This window comes from Triturus cristatus, chromosome 9 (genome assembly GCF_964204655.1).
Source record: "Triturus cristatus chromosome 9, aTriCri1.1, whole genome shotgun sequence".
Lineage (NCBI taxonomy): Eukaryota > Metazoa > Chordata > Amphibia > Caudata > Salamandridae > Triturus > Triturus cristatus.
The window spans coordinates 491,007,845-491,028,690 of NC_140592.1; the positions used below are offsets into that span (position 1 = coordinate 491,007,845).

The following is a 20,846-nucleotide window of genomic DNA, read 5'->3' on the forward strand; positions in this document are numbered from 1 at the left end:
GGCAGGCGGGACCAGCAACCAAGATTACGGTCAAGCATCAAGTCTAGTGCTACGGAAGTTAAGAGCCCAGGCCAAATCTGTAAAGGGGGCACATGATCCCTAAATACTTGAAAGAGTGATGTTGGATAGGAATGGTGGGACACCAAACTCGCTCCAGGGCATCTCCCTTCTCCTCAACCAGGCAAGGCTTGCCTTTGTTAACCTGGAGCCCGGATGCCTCGCCGTAAAGTCGGAGAAGTGTCAGGCATCGTGGGCCAGAGCACTAGGGATCACTCTGAAACAGAAGAATATCATGTGTATATAAAGCTAAGCGGTCTTCAAAGCCACTCTCCCAAGCGTTGCAACTTCTAACCCACGCCAGGGGTTCTATCACCAAGGCAAATAGCAGTGTGGATAGCAGACACATGGTGTCCACTTTTTAAACTTGTAATTAACATTTCAAGATGGTGTGCACCAATCTTGGAGAAATAAATGTTAAAAAATTGATGCAAATCTGCAAAGCTAAACAGTGAGGTAACGTCATTGAAAGACGAGATGTATTGGCTTTGCCAATGTTTGTTCATTTTGCTTAAACCAGAGCTGAACAACTAAGCTTGAACTTAAAAAGCAGGGACTATTTCTAAAAATCACCAAGTATCACTTCCTCAATGGAGCAACTTATCTAGAAACATTCAAGTACACGTGCAATGTAATAAAACAGAAACTGAGGAATGTTAAAACTAAGAAACTATGTACTGCTTTTATTCTTTATATTGGGAATTCAGCACATTAATATAAGGTATGGCCATCAGGTCACATACATACTTGTGATCAATTATAGAAAAAGTGCTGGTTTAAATGCAGGGATCTCATCGGTTTGTAATCGGTATGTTTCATTACTGCTCCTTGGTGGTTTCCTGACTATGTATGCTCCATACAAAAATGCAAATAAACTAGTATCAATTAATAGAAAAGTGAAAACAGCATTTAAAATTAATTTAACCTATAGTAAATGCTGTGCATTTTTTGTTTTGCCCCATATTGAGTGGTATTTGATCATATAGATAATTTAAAAAATTCAAGGTCCTATTGCGTGGTACATTTAAAATGGGCTAATTTCTCAATTGGTAAAACATGTTCTAAACTGATAATGCTTTTCTGTAATACTCTTAATTGAGAAATGCCTTGCAATTGCACTCATTTGTTTCTCTTACTCTGACAACATTCTTTAGATATTCTAATCACTCTAACATCTGTCATTAGTAAGGAGAAACTCTGCAATCCTTCGAGATTGAGCTCTCCCATCTTGTTTAGGTGCCCTAATGCCATCTCTTCAGATTACAGTGCTTCCCTGTCAGCCAGGTCCATCCAAGATAAACAAGTATAAAGTAGTGGTCTGACTCTTAGGTTCCTACACATCAATAACTGCAAGGGTCCGGTTCAAAGGGGCCCTTATCATCCATCACCTGCGGTGAATGGACCCTAACTCAGGGGGTGTTAAAATTCCTATCAATGAGATGGTGCGCATGAGTAAGTGATCTGCATCCATACTGACAGTGAGCTAAGCAGCAGGGTTAGCTCCAGGCACCGTAGAGCAGGATTCTAATTCAGGAGTAAGCAATGCTGTTCTCGGCTTGCAATGATTCCAAGGGCCATCTCTCAGGTGAAGAGCCAGAAGGCCTTGTGAGTGTTTAGCTCACCACAGTGGCCAGCACAAGCATGGTTTCCAGCTCTCTTGGAACTTTTCTGTGATTCTCAAATCTTTTTATCCAAATTAAATTTCTTCTCATGAATTTCCATAGACATCATCAACTAATGAGTGACCACAGCTGGTGGCCCTGGGGTTTTCGGTATAATATGGCAAATAATGGGATTATTGCCAAATGCTGTTGGGTTCTTAAGGGAAGCATTATCTTAAATACCAGGGTGAGATATAGAGCAGCCTTGCAAAACTAGGTTAGCAGGTGTTTGGACAAGACATGGGTCATTTTTCCACTGGTGCAGACTATGTCCACTACGCGTTTTCCCATGAAGCAAGGGAATTAGACTGACTAGGCCCCTTGGAACCGCAAATTCTAACTTGCTGCTTCAAGATAGCTGACTTCTCTATTGAGTGTCATAATAATGCAACCTCTTACTGAATTAAATATCAGACAAGAGGTCTATGGTGCTGTAAATAAGTCGGAGGTCAGGTCTCTAGAAGTGGGAGCAAGGGCCTATTCCCCCAAAAGGTGTGGATTTTCACGTATCTAGAATAGCAAGATCTAATACCAAGGCTCTCCTTGTTACTTGTATCATCTGACGATTATGTACTGTACAGTACTTGTAAGAGTAGAAGCCACCTTGAACCTGTGTCCATTGTACTCCTAGCCAGGTGGGCCACCTTTCCCTCATTATCAGTCTCCAAATTCCCAACAAATATAGAGTGAGTGAGTACACCGATGATTTACGTGTGTCTGTTCTCAATATCCCGATGCCCTCTTTATAATCATTGACACCCAGGTTATTGCATAGTGGAACAAACCAACTACTCCTGCTTGGCCTGTAGGTTAAGTAAAAACACAGTACATGCTCAATGGTCTCAGTTGGAGTGTCACATGCCAGGCACTGGTTATCGCTATCACCCGGTGCATGTGACCATTTGACAGTAAACTCATACAGGGGCAGGGATCCATATCAAAACTGCAGCTAAAGGCGTTTGGCCAAAGGTGGCTCAATCTCATCAAGGAAATCCTCTTTCTCATAGGAGTCCTTGACTAGAAGGAAGGAATCTGTTGAAGTTCCGTGGCTCGCCTGTAAATTTAAGATAGAGACCCTAAGTAGCCAATTAGCAGCTTTAATGTCGGACTCTGAAACAGACCCTGCCACTCCAGGGGTGGCCCACAAACAGGTCATCCCAATCTCATACATGGAGTTCTTCTCACATTTTTGCCATGGAAAGCCACTGGCACTAGGGGTAAAATCTCCTCAAGCCCCTTTCTATAAGATTTAAGTTCTGGAAATGCCTGGATCCTCCTCCAATATAAAAAGGGATGTAATCCTACACTGTCTGTGATTGGTCTCAGCCCAAAGTCCAGCCTTAGGGGTGGCAAAAGGGTACTTACAGGACTCCAACCAGCTGGTGCATAAACCTATTTTCGACCACAGCTAGCGATGGTACACTCAAATGCCCATAAAGCTCCACTCCATAGACAGCAATACCTAGAGCCTGTAGTCTATATATTTGCATAGTCATCTGGGACAGGTGAAACTGGGACCAAAGCAGCGTCTTGATGATTCCTCCTAATGTTTGTTCCATCTTTAGCCTGCGCTACATGATGTGTGTTTGCCATCCCATTTATTCTGTGAGGGCTATGCCCAAATATCTGAAGGTGTGCACACGTTAAAGTGGAACCTCAGATAAAATACGATTTGCCCTACTGAAGCACCCTGGATTCAGAACCATATACTTGGTCTTGCTCACATTAATTCAGGACCCCATAACTTACAGAAGCACTCAAAGCCAACCAACGATTTTTGCAGACAAATAGGGGATTTAGAGTGGAGATGGGTGTCATCTGCAAACATGAGTGCAGGAACCTTCATGTTTGCAAGTCGGGTGCATCATTATCACAAAGACCTAGGAAATGTAGAAGCCCATTTATATAGACAGTAAAAAGCGTGGAGGCAAGTACGCACCCCTGTCTTACACCCAGAACAACTGTTTTCCAAGAAGACCATCTGTAACCTAAACACCTGGTCTATAGTACTGGTAGACTCTCTAAATCCCCCTTGAAGAGGGATCAGTATTCAATTATCTACAATCCAGTCAAGCAGTCTGATCAAAATGGTTCTACATAACAGTTTTTGGGGGCTATCTATCAGGCTAATAGGTCTGTAGTGTAGGGGTGAATCGCATGATCCTTTTATACACACAAAAATGATTTATACCCCAGCCCATGCCATGGAGATAGGTGCTCCTTACAGTTTTTCCGGGACAGCAGATACGAAAGAATTGACATCCACAAGTAGACTTTGATGATAACTAAATTCCGCCTTGAAAAAGCCCACGGCCAATGGGACACTAGGGCGAAACACGTGTCGGCTTTTGGCTTTTTTCTTCACAATTTATATTTGCACTCTATTGACAAAAATACAAATAAAACCAAATAAGTGATTTCTATTAGAGCAATCTTTTGATGCTTATTATTCATTGATGTGGATCAAGTAAGAAGGCACTACCCTCTACCTTTTCTTAACCTCAACTTTACAATGGCTCTTGGGTGTAGCCATTTATGAGGACTGTGCCACATAGAAATTGGGCCTTAACAATTGTAGCGCCGAAAGTCCAGAACTTTCCACCCAAACAGCAACTCATGCTCCTTACAGTATGGCCGTTAACACTACCAAAAAATATATACTTCAGATTCCCATTTCATCCAGGAATAAATCACCTGGAATCTTGTCTAGCTCAGGAGCTTTGTTTGGTACAATTTCTCTAATATCCGTGCTAATGTCTTCTGGAGTAACCTCCAGGATATCAAGCTCATCTGGTCTGCGTGGCAGCCCCAGAGATACCATCCTAGTTCCCAAAGCCACCTCCCCGACAGCAAAGTTACCATGTCCAGGTCCCTCAGGTCTCAAAGTAACAACTAAATGAACCTGGGAATCTCGATTCTGGGTATATAAGTTGGAGAAGTGTTTGACCCATATCACTAGCTGATATATTATTATCAGTCTATGCTAGTGCCTGATCGGCTGCCTGAAGAAACCAAGCAGTGGCAGAAGTGATGATCCATAAAATAGCAGCCTTGATGAGACCCTCCCAGATTTCCTGCTCCTGATCCCTTTTAGTTTCAGACACTAGTTTAGAGTAAGATTGCCTAGCAGCCTGTATCAAGGGTCTGTCTTATTTCTTAATAGCCAAGACTAATTTAGTATTTGCTTCTCTAAAGGACTTGTTGTACCATGATGGTGAACACTTCCTCTTCATTGGTTGCCAAACTTCAAGTTTTGAAACATCTTATAGGGTGCCTCTGCCCTGTTGGCTAATATACAGCTCGTAGCAGATCACCCACAGTCTGATCTTCCATAACACTGGGAACCAGACTATCGATCTTGCAAGTAGATTCTTGTGAGTGCTTCACACTACTCCATTTGATCCTTCTCCTATTACTTGTGAGCCTCAATCTACCATCATATAGGTCACCATGGGAGTAAATTTCGCCTTCAATGGGAAGCCTTAACCTGAGTGCTAAAGCATTATTATCACTATCATTGCGAGGAAGCACAACCATGTAAAACAACCCGTGCCATTGCTTAACGTCCAGGAGTATGTAATTAATTATCAAGTATGATTTGGCCTTTTATGTGTGCATACCCGACTTGTTAGAACTGAATCTGCCACTACAGGCACGTAGTCCTTGATTTAATGTCAAGGCATACATTTGTACAGCTAAAGGAGACCATTTCTTCATGGGAGAGATCTCAATTTTCAGGATCGCCCAGGTTGCATCCTCCTCAAGACTCTTAGCCTGTGGGAGTGAGGCTAGATGGTTACCCAAACACTCAATAACAGTTCACTCCTTTTTGTTGCCTGTGGCTCTGTTATATATTATAGATGTAATATATAGCATCGGAGAGGGTGGTCCTCCTGAGGCAAAACACAACAGGTGAGTCAACCCTGATGTCCCTTAGCAAACCTGGGAGTATAGTCTTCACCCATACCATAAGGCCTCCCTGTGGCCTGCATCCACCGGAGAATAGTGCCGACTTAGAGAAATTTACATAACCTGCACGCTATATTGGTTGTATTGACCAAGTCAGGCAGCGCTCACTAAGTTATTTCTCCCTGCTGATCACATCTATAGCCCTATGGAGCATCTTATCTATAGAGGTGCTTTTTGCTAGAGGAGCAGCAAATGAGAGTCTCTGTATTTTTCCTCCTACTCATCTTAACTGGACAATTGCTGTAGCTACTATGCTCTCAACCAATGTACAAGATATAGGTGTGGACAAATGTAAATAATGTACCCCAGAGAGAGAGTTAGAAGGTTAGGCTAAATATCCTTTGGACTACAGTCGCCCCCAACACTTGGTTCTGTCAATCTGACCTAATAGTGCACAGGACTACCACAGGTTTATCTGCCTTAATGGGTCAGAAAGTTGTTCTTAAATCTGTATTTTTGCCAGACAATAGTAAAATGGATTGATTAAACACCAGCCAATGACTTCCCAACAAAGTAGAGATATTAGTGCAATTATAAAAATGCTTGTGGTGCTAAAAGGAGCCAAGAGTCACACCTGGGCAAAAGAGTCCCCGCTAAGGTCCAAGGCATCCTCACAACAACAACAATTCATTAACTTGGCAGAAGAAGAGTGTATAGATTAAAGTCCAGAAAGTTTACGCGTCTCTGTTACAAGAGGATTACCTTTTGTCCAAATGATTCGGAACAGCTACCAACCGGTGAACCAAGGGGGGTGGCCCTGGCCTGCCTCTTCCTGGCACTAAGAGGCGCAGGACGGCCGGGGCTTTGTCTCAGCACAGCTGGTGCCAGTGCCGTGCTATGGGATTGATATCTGCACTTTCAGCACATCATTGGTTGACCCCGCACCTCCTGGGGTGCCTCTGCAGGCACGCCTCCAGGAGCAGGTTGACTTGGAGGATGAAGTCCCCTGGTAAGCTCTTGGGCTGTGGGGGCCAACGACCCCAAAGTTCCTACATGATGTGTATAGCACAATCAACTGGAGTATATGAAATAGGACACTTGTGGGACTTGGTAAGCCATAAGGATCACAAAAGGGTTAGTCCTTCATGCTGTATAACATAACTCTAGCTTCAATTGATTTATTACCTGAGCCAAATCATATGTGAAAGGTCCTCTAGACAAGGCAGTATAGGCAACAGAGGACTAACATCTGTGTGGCCGGTTAGATGTACCACATGCTCAAAGAGAGAAAGAATAAGATCCAATCTAGAACCTTATCCAAAAACATACATTGCCAAGTGGGCTAGACATAAGCGTTGTGATGGATGTCCATGTAAATATTATGAGATTCATCTGTCTTGACTGTTGTAATCATTGCTCCTGTATCACAAGGGACTGCCTGTGAGGGACACAATGTATCAGTGTCTCCCAACCACACCCCCATCCAAGGTTGTAACAATAAAGACACAGGTCTTGCAAATATCCTGTTGTGTAAGTGTCCTTATGCATTAATGTATTGAAGGTGCATGGTTCTGGGTAACTAGGTTGAGGTACAATTAAGTTTTTATTCAGTGATGGTAGGGTTTATCTGGAGGTCCCCACTAATAATAACTTACAAATAGCATCTCACCAAAGATGGACCTTGACCATTACCCCACTCCTGTGTTAAGACCACAGGTCAATGTTGATACATGCATGAAATATGTCCAAACCAAAAAGTCACTGATAAGTGAGAGGGGCAAAAGGGCTAGATACTGATCAGGTAACCTTGTTGGTGGTAAGGAAGCATCAAATAAGCAAAATGCTTGCCTCTCAACCTTACATGGAATGTTCATTTTCCTGGCTAGGTCAACAGAAAGTCTGGATTCCCCTACTAAGAACACAGAGTTGACCATTATCACCCAGTTGGTTATAACAGAAATACATGATGGTTACATCGAAGGCAACGGTGCACTAAAATTATGTAAAGCTTACACCATATGAAGCAACATGGGGGAAAGATGTCATGAGTGTGGTTTAGACATTGCCAAAGATTTTGCAGGGCTCTGAAAAAGAGAGGAGGTGCGCTGAAGGACGAGGAATGGTTATTGGCTCAAGTGATCCTGTGATCTTGCTACTTAACTCTCAAGCTTTCTCCAGAGTGTATGAACTTTGGGGAGGAAAAATGTTGAACACTACAGCTGTTGGAAGCAATAACATGAATAATCGTGCTTCTGTGAGTCCTGAAAAGAATACCGACCTATCACAAGAGCTAAGAAACACCCTAATCATGGGGTAAACATGTTCATACTGAGATACATGTTTGGGTGTGTCCTCTCTTGTTTACACATTCCTATGATTCCGCCCTAGTAGGAAATGTGAACCACCCCCACCCCTCTGTTCCAGATTGTGTCCACGAGGAACAAGACGCACCAAGGGCTCCAGCTGCGCTCCTGTTGGCTCTACATTTGCTGTGTGTATCACTGAAGCAGGTGCTGCTGCTGCCCATGCTGTACCTGGTGTACAGCAAAAGAAGCTTGGACTGAGCATGCTATCCCTGTTCTGCAGATGTGAGGACTTTGGACTGCACTTCTGGTGCCCATCCCATTCCATTCTACTCTACCTATTGTAGTCTGCACAGACAATAGCTATGGGCTTTGCGATAGAGTGTGCCTCATGGTGGTCTACATAACTGCGCCCCTTGTTAGCTTTAAAGTGAGTATGAGTAAAGTTTGCTCTGATGCTGTCCATTTAGTACATATTCTATGTGAGTCGCGGAAGCTTTCACTCACTGGGACCGTTGGTTTTGTCCTAAATGAATAAGAGAAATATATGCTGTTGCTTCCTGTGCTGTACTTGTAGTCTGTGCTTTATTTGTTCTATAGCTGCGTGCATGTCTGCTCTTGCCCAGGGAGTAGCTGCTGTGTGTGTGTGCGTCAAGGTTGTCCTGCAGCTGTTTGATATGTAGATGTTGTGCACATAGTAAGCCTATAGTAATCTCTGCTGGCTATATGGGCTATGTGTTAGGACATCTTGCAATGAGACCGTCTACAGCAGATATTTTATGCTTGCATTGTTGCTGCCTGTGCATTACCTTGTGTTTTGAGTGAGCGATGCTTGACATTTTGAGCCTGCTCTACAGCTGTTCTTGCGCCTGCTAGGAAAGCTTGCACTTCTCCTTCCCAGGCTATGCCTCTAGTGGGCGTGATGGAAGCTGGCACTGCAGATGCATACACTATAAATATTGAGTGTTATAGGACATCTTGCACTGCAGTTTCACATGCTCTCTACTTGTTCTTGTGTGAAACAAGCTTGCATTTTTGCCACCTGCCCTGTAGCTTTGGTGGGCGTGAGTAAAGTTTGCACTGCTGCAGCCCCTGATGTACCTACCGTTTCAGAGTGTTTGCATAAAGTTTGTGAACGGAGATTATGTGCCTGACCTGAGAGAGACAGAGAGAGAGAGCGCGATTGCGTGTCATTTGTCTTTTCTGCGCATGTCCTTTGCAGATTCATTAAATCTGTTTTAGCACAGTTACCAAGTCACTTATTATTATTTATATTCTTATATTAGACCGTACATCTCAAGAGTATGTCCAGGCACTGAACATAATGCCACTGTTTCTAGACACATTCGTAAGTATTCTAGAAATTTAAAAGGCAACTGGGTCATTTAAGAAGGAAATATCTTTACATTTTTAGGAATTCTAGGTAAGAAGACACAGAGAAAATTTGACGTCCATTTCGCAAAGGGGAAGCCTATAACTTTATGTTCAAGAAAGTAAAGATATGAACGTTGAGTTTTTGACTCTTCAAACTTCAGCAGCACAATGTCCGTGTATGTCAATCCTGGCCAATGCAGAAAGGCCTTCAATAGACCAAAGTGGCCAAAATTACAATGGATCCTACTCTGGACGGTGAGCCAGTGAAGCTTGCACGTCGATTCAAAGACATGGTCTCATTTAGTCGACCTTCTATCAGCCAAACTTCTGCACTGTGAGCCTTTGGAAGGCACTTAATAGAATAACTAGCTGAGTCTGCCTATAGCGCATTGCTGTAATCCAACCATGCTTTAATGGCTGAGCCCATTACTTCTGAACACTAGGAAATACATTTTCCTAATTTAGATAAGTTCAATAGGAACCTAAGACTCAATTATTACCCCAATGTTGTTTTACCTTATCTAAGACCTAAAGGGGTTCCCCAGATCTGAAAGTCAGAACCCTAGGGCCGTATTATACAAAGTGCCCCGGGGGTGCAACGGGCGCTTGCACCTACTTTGTGCAGCCCTAGGTCTCTTTGGTATTACAGAAGGGTCCGCAGACGCCTGTGTGACCCTCTCTGTAATACAGATAGTGCTAGCGCACATATAGGGCCAGTGCTATCACCAGAGAGTGTTCCCTTATTTGCATGGGGGCGTGGCCCCATGCAAATGAGGGAATCCCATTGCCTATGCACCCACCCAGTGTTATTGACATGGGTGCAGAGGCAAAGAAGCTGTCGAGAGGTACACGGACATTGTGCCATATAAAAGTTGGTGCACTGTCAGTGCGCCCCCTGATGGAAGTCCTCTGGAGGGGGGGGGGGAAGGGGTCGTACATACCCCTCCCACAGACATCCCTTTGCAGGCAGATGCAGTCAATCACCGCACTCGCCTGCAAGGGAATCTCTCATACCCCTTAAAAGTGCAGGCGGGTTGCCGCCTGCACAGTCAAACACAGAGTGGCAGCTTCAAAGTTGCTCTGTTTTTCACTTGTATGCCTGCCCCTAGGGAAGCGCAAGGTCTCGACTGACCTGGGGGGGGCACATTCAATGTAGTAGGGTGCACTTTTTCTGTCTGCGCCCGGCGCATCTGTTTTTAAGGTGCGCCATGGTGCAAACAAGGTAAGTGCACCCTATCTGTAATAGGGTCCCTGTTATTCTTCATGGCTTGAAGCCCCATTAATGGAAGAAAACTGTCTTGCCTTTCGGCATCAGGCCTGGGTTTTGAAACAAGTGCTGAGATATATTTAAAAAAGAGAACTGGCATATGAGGTGACAGACAATGATATGGTTGAAGGATAAACGGGCACCTCCTTGCAAGAGTAAACTAAGAAATAAACACATCCCTGGGATTGTGGAGTTGCAAGTGTTCCCAGCAGCTTACCCACAAGCTCCATAGGAAGGAATGGAGCGAACAGATAACTTTTTGAACAGTACTGCTTGACTGGTAGGCTGGTACCTTCATGAAAGTTTTGCAAGAACCTAGTGACCCAACTTTAGAAACGCCTACCAACCATTCATGCATGCACGGTAACATAAATGAGTACCTTGTATCCGTGCAGGAGATCAATCATAAACATTGTGAAAGTGGGACCATTGAAACTCAGCTTGAATTTGAAGGAGTCAGACTGAGGATCAGTTTAATGTGGAGTCAGGGCAGGGGGGGGGAGTCATTGTCAGAGAAACAGCACCTTCTAAAGTCATAGTAATTAGACAAAAGAGAAGAGTATCTGAAACAGAGGAGAGTACCATGGGCAGAGGGGATGCATTTGGTACGAGCTCACAGACAACTCCTATCTACATATCAAAAATGTCAGTTGTAAGGAAAAAAACGAATTTAAAACATAGCTATTGTGTTAGTTGAAAGTGGCTAAGGAAAGTGTAAAATCAGTGTTTTCCAAGTTTCTGTGCATACTAGATATCAGCAAAATACGAATTGTTGGAGTGTTTATGGGACTTTACTACTTCATCATCTTAGTGATTTATTTTTGTTTTTATGGCGTTAGATCTTTCGTCTCCTCAGGCCTAATAGGGTCAGAGTAAACTTAGTGAATGGGATTGGATGGGATATTCAATGCAAGAGAAAGTATCTTTAGTGGTGCTGACCGCAGTGGAGTGTTCACCTTCAATCTCAGTCAGAAAGCATAAACTGTTCTACAGAAAGGGGTAGTTATGCTCTCTTGAATTGGTTAATCTATTCCAAGCAAAAATTCCATAATATAATATAAGGGTCTGTGCATAACAGCAGAGTCTTTATTTATTTGCCCTACCCAGGGTCAGCAGAGCACTCTTACGTTGCGATAAGATATGTCTCACGTGAGAGGTAAGTAGGTGTGTTTACAACAAGAAGTCAGGCAATACGAGCTAAAGTGTAAAAGACAATCATAGTATCACAGAGGAAATTTGAGGGAGTAAAGATGCTGTCTACAAGGTTAACAAAATTGCTAAGAGGTAGTTTCCGGTCTTACCTGGGGTTCACCGGTGAGGGAGTAAGTCTAATGTGAAGAAGTATGGTATGCTAAAGTCTCGGAACACCAGTCAAAAAAGCATGTTGGCATGTGCATTTTCTGCCAGTCATTTGGAGGTATAAGCTCCCAGTAGCACCACCAGATGTATTCATCTAGAGGCTGAGCAGTCAGGTGTTCTTAGGTGAAGATACTCAAAAATCTCCAAAGTGAAATCTGGCAGGTACAGAGAGTCTATGCAGGTCTTCCAAAGTAGGGGAAATGAGCTCAAGCTTTCCTTGATTGGTAATTAATACAAACCTCTGCCTGAAAAGCACTTTCAATTGGAGTATTTATAGATTGGGAGACAAGTGAGAAGAGCATTACCTCCACTTTTGTATGATAAGACGAGAGGCTGGATTGTTGATCAAACATTTATGGATGGAAAATTATAATTTTGCACAGCAGTGACAGCTGGAACTAGCTGCGTGTGACTTTTTTCCAAAGTACTCTCGGGATAGATAGGAGTATATGAAAAAGCTCAGGGATTTGGCAGGGGATAGAGGACTGGAAAAGAAGCCATTTAAATCCATATTGTTGTAGGCACATGGATGGTCTGGTCATAAAGAAGGCAGAGAATATGCCATTTGTGAGGTGTGGGCCGTGAGCTGCATTGGACCCTGAATAGGCCAGGAGACCTTTGCGGAGTTCTGTGTCCAAGTGATGATGTGGGGTTCTGTAACCTGTGCATCATCACCCACCTGGAATTTAAGGGGCTCTGGAATGTCAGCTGGTGGTTGATGGAGACTGGACAAGGCTGTCCAGTCTTTGGCTGTTCTTGTGGTTGGGGCCTATTCAGTTGTACCAAAAAATAAACCTTTTGTTTAATTGTTATATTGCCTCCTCCACCTACTTCACTTTTGGAGACAGCGACTTGTGATCTTGGACCTCATGCTGTATACAGCTTGGAAACATTATTGGACAATTGCCCCAATACAAAGAAACAACATTTGAAAACAGAGGATTTTTAACTACACAGGCACTGTGCAGCATACTTTCGTTTTCTACAGGTATTCTTACCACTATTACTTATTGGTCATTGTGGGAGCGAACTTAAAGGTCCGTCCGGAATTATCATTGCTACGCGAGCTTGAGAACCACCGCAAGCCATCTGATATGCAGCTGGTGCAGGCGTGAGTTGCCACAAGCATTGGTCACGGTCATCGGGTCATCAGCGGATACGCGAACCTTGTTGGACACTCTGTGATGTGTGTCACTGTGACGAGCAAGGTGCGTCGAGGAGTGGCAGCGTTTGGAGACTGTGAGATACCGATGTGGTACAACCCTCTGCGCTGCATCATTGCCTATAAACCTTAGACAAAGCCAAATAGCCACTGGAGGCTGCTTTACGTCGATGTCGGGAGCGTGCAGTTGTGCACCGATAAAGACGTTCCCTGCAGAAGCTCCGGCAACTTGTTACTTTCCTATAACCGATCATAAGCCTCTTAAGGAAGTCTTTTTCAAGAAATGAGATTGACTTACTTTCATATAGCATCCACAAGTGGGTGGTTGCCCTTCAAGAATTTGATTTTGAGATAGCCTATGTCCCTGACATATGTAATAATCAGGCTGATTGCTTTTTGAGGTTATATCACACAATGAAGAAGATAGCGTAGAGTATGGTGACCACCTTGTCGGGTAAGATTTTTAGGAAGCAGTAAAGGTGTTTTGGTAATAGAGGGTATTATCGAGGAGTCAGAATGGAAAAGTGAACTTCAGAATGATGAGGTACTGCAGAAGGTGGTGGGGATGGTTTTGCGAGGTTGGTGTTCTAAAAGCAGATGTGACCAGGACATGTTAGGATATTGGCAAGTGAAGGATGATTTGGGCATTGCCAACGGGTTGTTGATGAGAGGGAGTAAGTTGGATGCACCGAGTGACATCAGGAAAAGATTGGCAGACTATGCCCACGGCAGTTACCCTGGAATTACAAAAACAAAGAAGAGAGTTAGAGAGAACTACTGGTGGCCAGTAATGGATTTAATGATTGAGAGGGAAGTAAGAAATTGTCTAGAAGTGTGTCAAGGTGCTTAAATGCAGGACTTAGCCCATGGTAGAGGGAGAAGAGGCTACTGGGCCTTTGGTTGACATAGCTTTGGACATCCTAGGCCCTGTTGGACTGAAATCAGGTATATCATCATTTGCACTGACATGTATTCACAGTGGCCAGAGATTGAGATAATAAACTCCGTGGAGTCCAGAGAGGTGATAAATCTTTTAGAGGAGGAATTTGAGAGGGAGAGTTTAGCCTCCTCTATACTTCCCGATAACGGAGTTCAATTGACCTCAGAGTTGGCCGAGTCATTGTTGAAGGACAGAGGAATCAGGCATAAGAAGGTAGCTTTATACCACCCTCAGTCCAATGACAATGAGCGTTGTATCAAAGTGCTTAAGGAAACCCTTTAACAGTTTTTTGTGTGTGGTGCGGAGGGAAAAATTAGTGGAGAAGAAAAGTGCGAGAAAACCGCTTGACACCACACTCAACTACGGGGACCTCACCCTTTCAGCTGTTTAAGGGGAGGGTACCCAATTGTGAGACTGTTCCAGGGTGGGTGTATGAGATAAGAAAATAAGTGGATGACAAGGTTGGCAGTGTTAAAGGGTGGAGAAAGAGAGAACATGAGAAGAAGCTGCTGGAGAGGAAAAGTCTTTATGATTTGGGGAAAACTGTAAGGGAGACTGCTGTGCAGGTGGGGGACTGGGTAAATGTCAAATCCCCACGCAATGAAGGAACATCTTCCAAATTCAACCAACCTTTCATGGTAATAAAATTGTTTTAAAAATGTGGTGAAAACTAGTAATCACAGGATATGGAACCTTAACAGGGCAGCTAAGTTTTAGACAGTAGAGAGAGAACTTGGTAGTGATCCAGTGAGGGAGGCTTCATTAGTGAACCACAATATGAAACCTCAACGGGATCGGAAGAAGCCTATATTTGTAAAAAGGTTTTTGTGCTTGTAATTTATGTTGTGATCACAAGGTTATTCTTGAGTTGTATAGTTTCTCTTGCTACTTATATTATTGTTATTTTATTACCTTGTCATTTCTATGCACTTATGTAGATTGTTTTTCATTTCATCATTTGTTGTGGGTTTGTATTGGGGGAGGAAGGTGATGTGGTGTTCTGTATCCAAGAGATGAAGTGTGGTTTGGTAACCTGAGCATCATCACCTAGATTGTAAGTGGCTCTGGAATGTCAGTTGGTGGTTGGTGGCTGGACAAGGCTGTCCTGCCTTTGGCTGTTCGCGTGGTTGGGTGGGTATACAGCTTTTCCCTACAATAAACCTTTCATTTAAACATTGATTTGCCTCTGCTGACTACTTCACAAGCTTCAATTTAGAGAGCCTCGAAAGCAACGCTGTACGATCAGTGTACTACTTAATTATAGACAGATATAGGACTAGCTGCTGGGAGAAAATGAATCTCCAGGGAAACTGTGCAACCCCAAGCAATCATATTTCATGATTTTCTCATCGGACCTGCCATAAATCTTTATATGTGGAAAATAGTGCATGAAAATAATGTTCCATGTTTTTTAGTTTCAAGGAACTCCTTCCAAAACATCAGGGAGGAGATCAGATTTTCTTTCCACTTGCGTTTTGACTTGGATTATGCAAAATTGCAGAACTTTTTTAGGTCTGTGTTCTGTGGTTGTGCACTCTACTTCCTTTGTCCATTACGGGGCTTGTACTAAAACAATATCCAGGGTTCCATTTCGCTCTCAATCCGACCATTTTGAGACCTATACAAGCCCATTCTGCAAGCGATAAAAATGACATCTCAGATACCCAGACAACTCGTTTCCTAAGTAGGTATTCAGTTATCACTTCCTTTGCCAGAGGCTAGCATACTTTTGGCCCACAGGCTTACAGAGTGATGATTTTGTGCATGCTATAGTAGCTTTTAGAGCAGCACCTTAAGCACAATTGCCTCCTCGACTTTTTATAATATGGTGTATTATTAATCAGCTCAATTACATTTTGTGTATCTACTTTGCAAGGATAGTTTGTATGCCAATTCAGAATTAAAACTGGTGACGCAGAAGATACATACAGATGTCTGCAGTGGTCACTAAATCCTTTGAACCAGCGTACATCTGGCCAGGTATTGTGAACATACACATGCAATTGGAAATTCAACTGGGAAGTAGTCTGTGGATATTGAAGGGCCATGTAGGCTTGTCCTTGAATTCACTTCTGATACAAACCCTCAAGAGGCCATTAGCCTGGAGTTGTGAACTTCTACATCAGTGAATCCTTCATGAACAGGAATGGGAAAATTCTAGATTACCCAGTTCATGGTGATATGCAGCTGTGAAGTTCTAGATTGCTGCAGCCCCTTGATGGCTTTTGTTTATGATGAACTAGAAGCAGGAGATTGTGGATAAGCCCTCCCAGATGTCATGGCACATGTACCTGATGAATTCAGGCTGGAATGGTATTGGGTCTGTGTTGGACCTGGCCTCTCTGCAGGGTTATCCCCAGACGTTTTGCCTTCCTCATCCTATTTTACTAACCTTCTTTTTGTTGGCTATAGGACTGTAGGCACTTTACTAGTGTTAATCAGTGCTAAAGTACATGCGCTCTCTCCTCTAAACAAGGCATAATTGGTTTACACTTGTTTGGCATATCTGATTTACTTGTAAGTCCCCTGTAAAGCAGCGTCCTATATACCCAGGACCTGTACATTTAATGCTACTACTGGGCCTGCAGCACTGCTTGTGCCACCCACTGAAGTAGTCTTTCAAACCTGTCTCAGGCCTACGGCCGCAGGTTCTGGTTGTGCAGTTTACTGCCAATTTAACTTTTCATCTAATAGTACTTGCCAAGCCTTAAACTCCCCTTTTATTACACACAGATCACACCTGAGGTAGGCCCTGGGTATCCCTATGGACAGGGTGCTGTGTAAGTAAAAGTCAGGCCTTTATTTGTGGCATGTCCTGCTAGTGACAAACAGCCTATTTTTTTTTTGCTACAGTGAGGCCTACTCCTTTCACAGGCTAGCATTGGTAATACCCTTCTATCATTTTAAGTGGTAATTCCTAATCAGAAAGGAGTGGTGTTGCCCTGTTTGGTATATTTAGAATAGTGATGATAAATCCTACTTACTGGTGTAGTTGGATTTTACATTATTATTTTAGAAATACCACTCTTAGAAAGTGGGCATATCTGTGTACTTACGACTCTTTGTGCTTTGCAGCCTGACTCCAATACACGCCTGAGCTAGGTGACAGCTACACTTGGTGCAAACTTTCCAGACAACTTCCACATAGGAAGGGCTGGAAGGGGATACCTCTACATTCATCTGCATACTGACAGTCTTCTGGGCTAGGAGAGGGAGGGGTGGTTCATACTTTGCATTTTTATAGGTTGTGTCCAGCCTTCACACCAATGTCTGATTTACTCCCTATTGATTGTCTGAAGAAAGGACTGGGTTGAAATGGGTTGTTGCACACTTTTAAGGGTTCCTCTGAAGTCACTCCTTCATCTAAGACATTCTTGAGTTAAGTACTGGGGCTCTGACCCCATGATTGGAGAACTGCATGAACTTGTAACCAGACACTGCTGGCTCTACAAACTGTACATAGCCAGAGGACTTCTGTGCTGCCAGGAGGATCCACCATTTGGACTACCTGCTTTGTTATTGTGGCATGCTGCCTGCTGGGCTGCTGAAGGGACTGCCACTCTGCAATCTGCCGTATGCGCTGGCCTGCTGCCTGCCCACCTCTTTGTACCCCAGTGCTTTCCAAGGGCTTATTGGCTTGTCCCCTCTCTTGGCCAGGGGACTCTGAGTCCGGCCATTACAAATTTCTACGGGCAGCGCATGTTGAGCGCTTGGCTCCCCGGTAACAAGAAGCGTGTGTAGAGTGATTTGCCCCAGGTAGAGCAGTGCATGTTGAGCACCTCTTAGGTTACAGAGAGTGGAGGGTGTGTTTGCCTCCCGCAATGATCGCAGCGCTATAGGAAGCCCAGTGTGGCTTATCCCCCTTTCCCTACCAGCTTCCAAAGGAAGGAACCTCCGTAGCACAGGTCCCGTTTTAACAAGATCACTGCACTGGATTTCACAGTGCCCAAAGATGGCCGAACACGCCCTGTCCATTTATCTGAGCTCACCCCAACACATAGTTTACAGCGCGGGTGCCGACAGTGAAGGAGGCACCACCACGTTTATCTCCTGGAGAGGGAGTGCCACAGCATTCTGATCACTGCCTCAGTTCCCCTGGACAGGTATGTGTACGGTGAACCACAGAGGAGACTCCTCCGTTGTGTGTTCTTATGCAGGCAGTGGGGTTTCATACTTGGGAAGAGAGGCCACTTGCGTGCCTGCAGGCGGGTGCCCGCTTTCCCTGTAGACCTCCCTCGAAGGGGGCTACCTGGTGTGCTTGGCAGTTGCACCCCTTGCTCAGGGTCAGCTGCCTTTGACTCACATGCACACAGCGGACCCAGCGATGTTTCCCTGCTGAATCCTGCAGTGCGCCCCTCTCCACCAGGATGTACCTGGGGGAACTTATTCATTGATTCAGCTTTACAGGGCGGATCCACAACGGAGGCCTCAATCTCCAATGGGAAGTTGTTTTATTTGGAAAGCTGTGAATTACTGGTAGTAGGTAAGCAAGTGCTTCTGTGCCCTGCGTTTGGATGCCTGATCACCATGAAAAGTGCTTTAGGAGTGCAGGTGCGCTACACCCAAAGTTTATTGTGATATTTTGCGATCCATGTACTTATGGTGGCATTTGATGATTCATGCGTTTTTCCCTAACCTAACTGGCATTACATGCACTGTTATGATGTATGTCGTTTTTGGACTTACCTTGTTCAGGATAACAAGTGCTACCTCAGTATTTAAAATGTATCTCATTTTGGCCTTGTTTTATGTATAATATACTACATATATTTTTATATAATCCTCCAAGGAGTCTCTTTCAATGGCAGCTCCTACGCTAACGCAGAGGAGCGTCGTCCCACTGCTATTTCAGCAGTGCATAAAAGAAAATGAAAATGATAATAACAGGAAGTTATTATCATTTTAGTTTTCTATGTGACACTGAGTCGGCACAGGCTGGGGTCTATGATGCCAGAGCAGAGTGAGGAGTGGTTTGCACTCCTCTAAGTGCGCATGATGGTTTGGCAGGCCCTTTTGGGCCAGCCAAACCATCATGCTCTCTTAGCATGTTCTCCACAGGGCTGTGTTGCACAGCCCTGTAGAGAATATGGCCAGCCTCCCAGGCACTGCCTGAGCAGCCAAACATGCCGCTCAGACCAATAATGTCGCAGCTCATGGAGTGTAGTGATTGGTTGGGAGAGTCCGGAAGCCTGAGTGCTTCCGGTGCCTGCAGCAGATCTGAAGAGGACAGAAGAGTGGCGTGAGGCAGCGTTCGGGGAATGTAGGTTTATATTTAATTGTATTTTTTAATCCATTTCTCCTACCCCACTTCCCCTGTTCTGAAGCAGCAGCCACTGGTCTCTTTTGTGGTGTATTCATTGTGTTGCACAAACACTTTACATATTGCCTCTGATGATAAGAGTGTGTGCTCTGTGCCAAGCTACAAGAGGGTGAGGACAGGTTATCATTGGTGTGTAACTTACTTGCCCTAACTTGAGTGGTGGGATCTGCCAGGCTTAGGCGCATACCCTAGCCAACCAGAAATCCCATTTCTAAGTCTGTTGTTGGCTTTCGACATCCTTGTCATCATATTCTGTTGTGTAGATTGGATAAGGTGGCCTGAGTTTTCACAGTCTGCAAGCAGATGGGTTTCCTATTTTTTGTTGGGCCGCCAGGGTCTGATTAGGCCAGTGAAGTATACTAACCCTCCAGTCATGTGCTCCTGGGGGTAAAAACAGGGTTCCTGTTTCCGCTCACTAAATAGTTTATACGTCCTGCTTCTTCATGATTCACTGTGTTCATCGAAGGTATCTTTCCATGCCTAGACATACAATACACATATAACCTTTCTGTTGGTATAGGAATTGAGACCTAACCAGGTGAACCATTGAGGAGACAACTGAAAAGTACAAGAGCGACAGAATTATCGGAGCTTAAACTCCTTTAAGACTGACCTATATCTGGTCAGCATAAAAACACCTGAAAAGAGGAAAAAGATGCCTAAATCATTTTGAGAAGGGGGTGCAGACATACCATTAAAAGATAAAGTAAAAACCTTGGGAGTCCAGTTTGACTCGAGGGTATCTATGTGTGGCCAAACCAATGCAGTAGTAACCTATTCTAATTATGATCTGCAGCTCGGACACTGCTCCAGCTCCCACGCCGACAATCCGTCAGAGCCAGTCTGACCAGTCTACACTGGCTGCCAGTCCGCCAAAGAATCCACTTCAAAGCCTTGTGTATTGCCCACCTGGCTTTCTGGGACAAAGGCCCAATCATCACCCGCGACCTAATCTTTCACTACCATCCAAGCAGAAACCTACAGTCAAACCAGACTTTTCTGGCCACCGCACCCAGAATAAAAAGAGCCAGAGCAGGCGGTAGGACCTTCACCCATAACGCTTCCAAGCTATGGAACGCCCTTCCTCTTCATTTGAGAGCCAATTCTAATCTTACCTCATTCCGGAAACAGCTCAAGACTCTTCTTTTCAACTCCCCACAATAATTCTGGTAACTATCCCCGCCTCTGCCTATACATCTGTCGGTCCCTCAGCACTTGGACGCCCCCGGGCATCAATCGCGCTTAATAAATCCACATACAAATACAAATACTTAGGAAGGAATGGCTTTATCTTGGTGAACCAAGTATAACAAAGCTCGCTAGGGCCAATGTAGGGCCACAAGTACTTTGCAAACCATTATTTGTTGGTCCACTAAGTCTTGAAGTGTAAGGTTATTCAGAATTCTGCAGGTGTGGAACTAGTCAATGCCCCTCACAATTATCACATCTCACCAAGCTAAATATCTAGTCACTGTAATGGCAAGAAATACATTT

At 44.1% G+C, this 20,846-nt stretch overlaps 1 protein-coding gene across 1 annotated transcript in view; it reads right to left on the bottom strand.

Moving 5' to 3' along the window:
• The window catches only part of PPP2R5B (protein phosphatase 2 regulatory subunit B'beta), a 450,317-nt gene that overhangs the window by 426,458 nt on the left and 3,013 nt on the right, over positions 1–20,846 (bottom strand). The gene's annotated exons all lie outside the window — the stretch shown is intronic.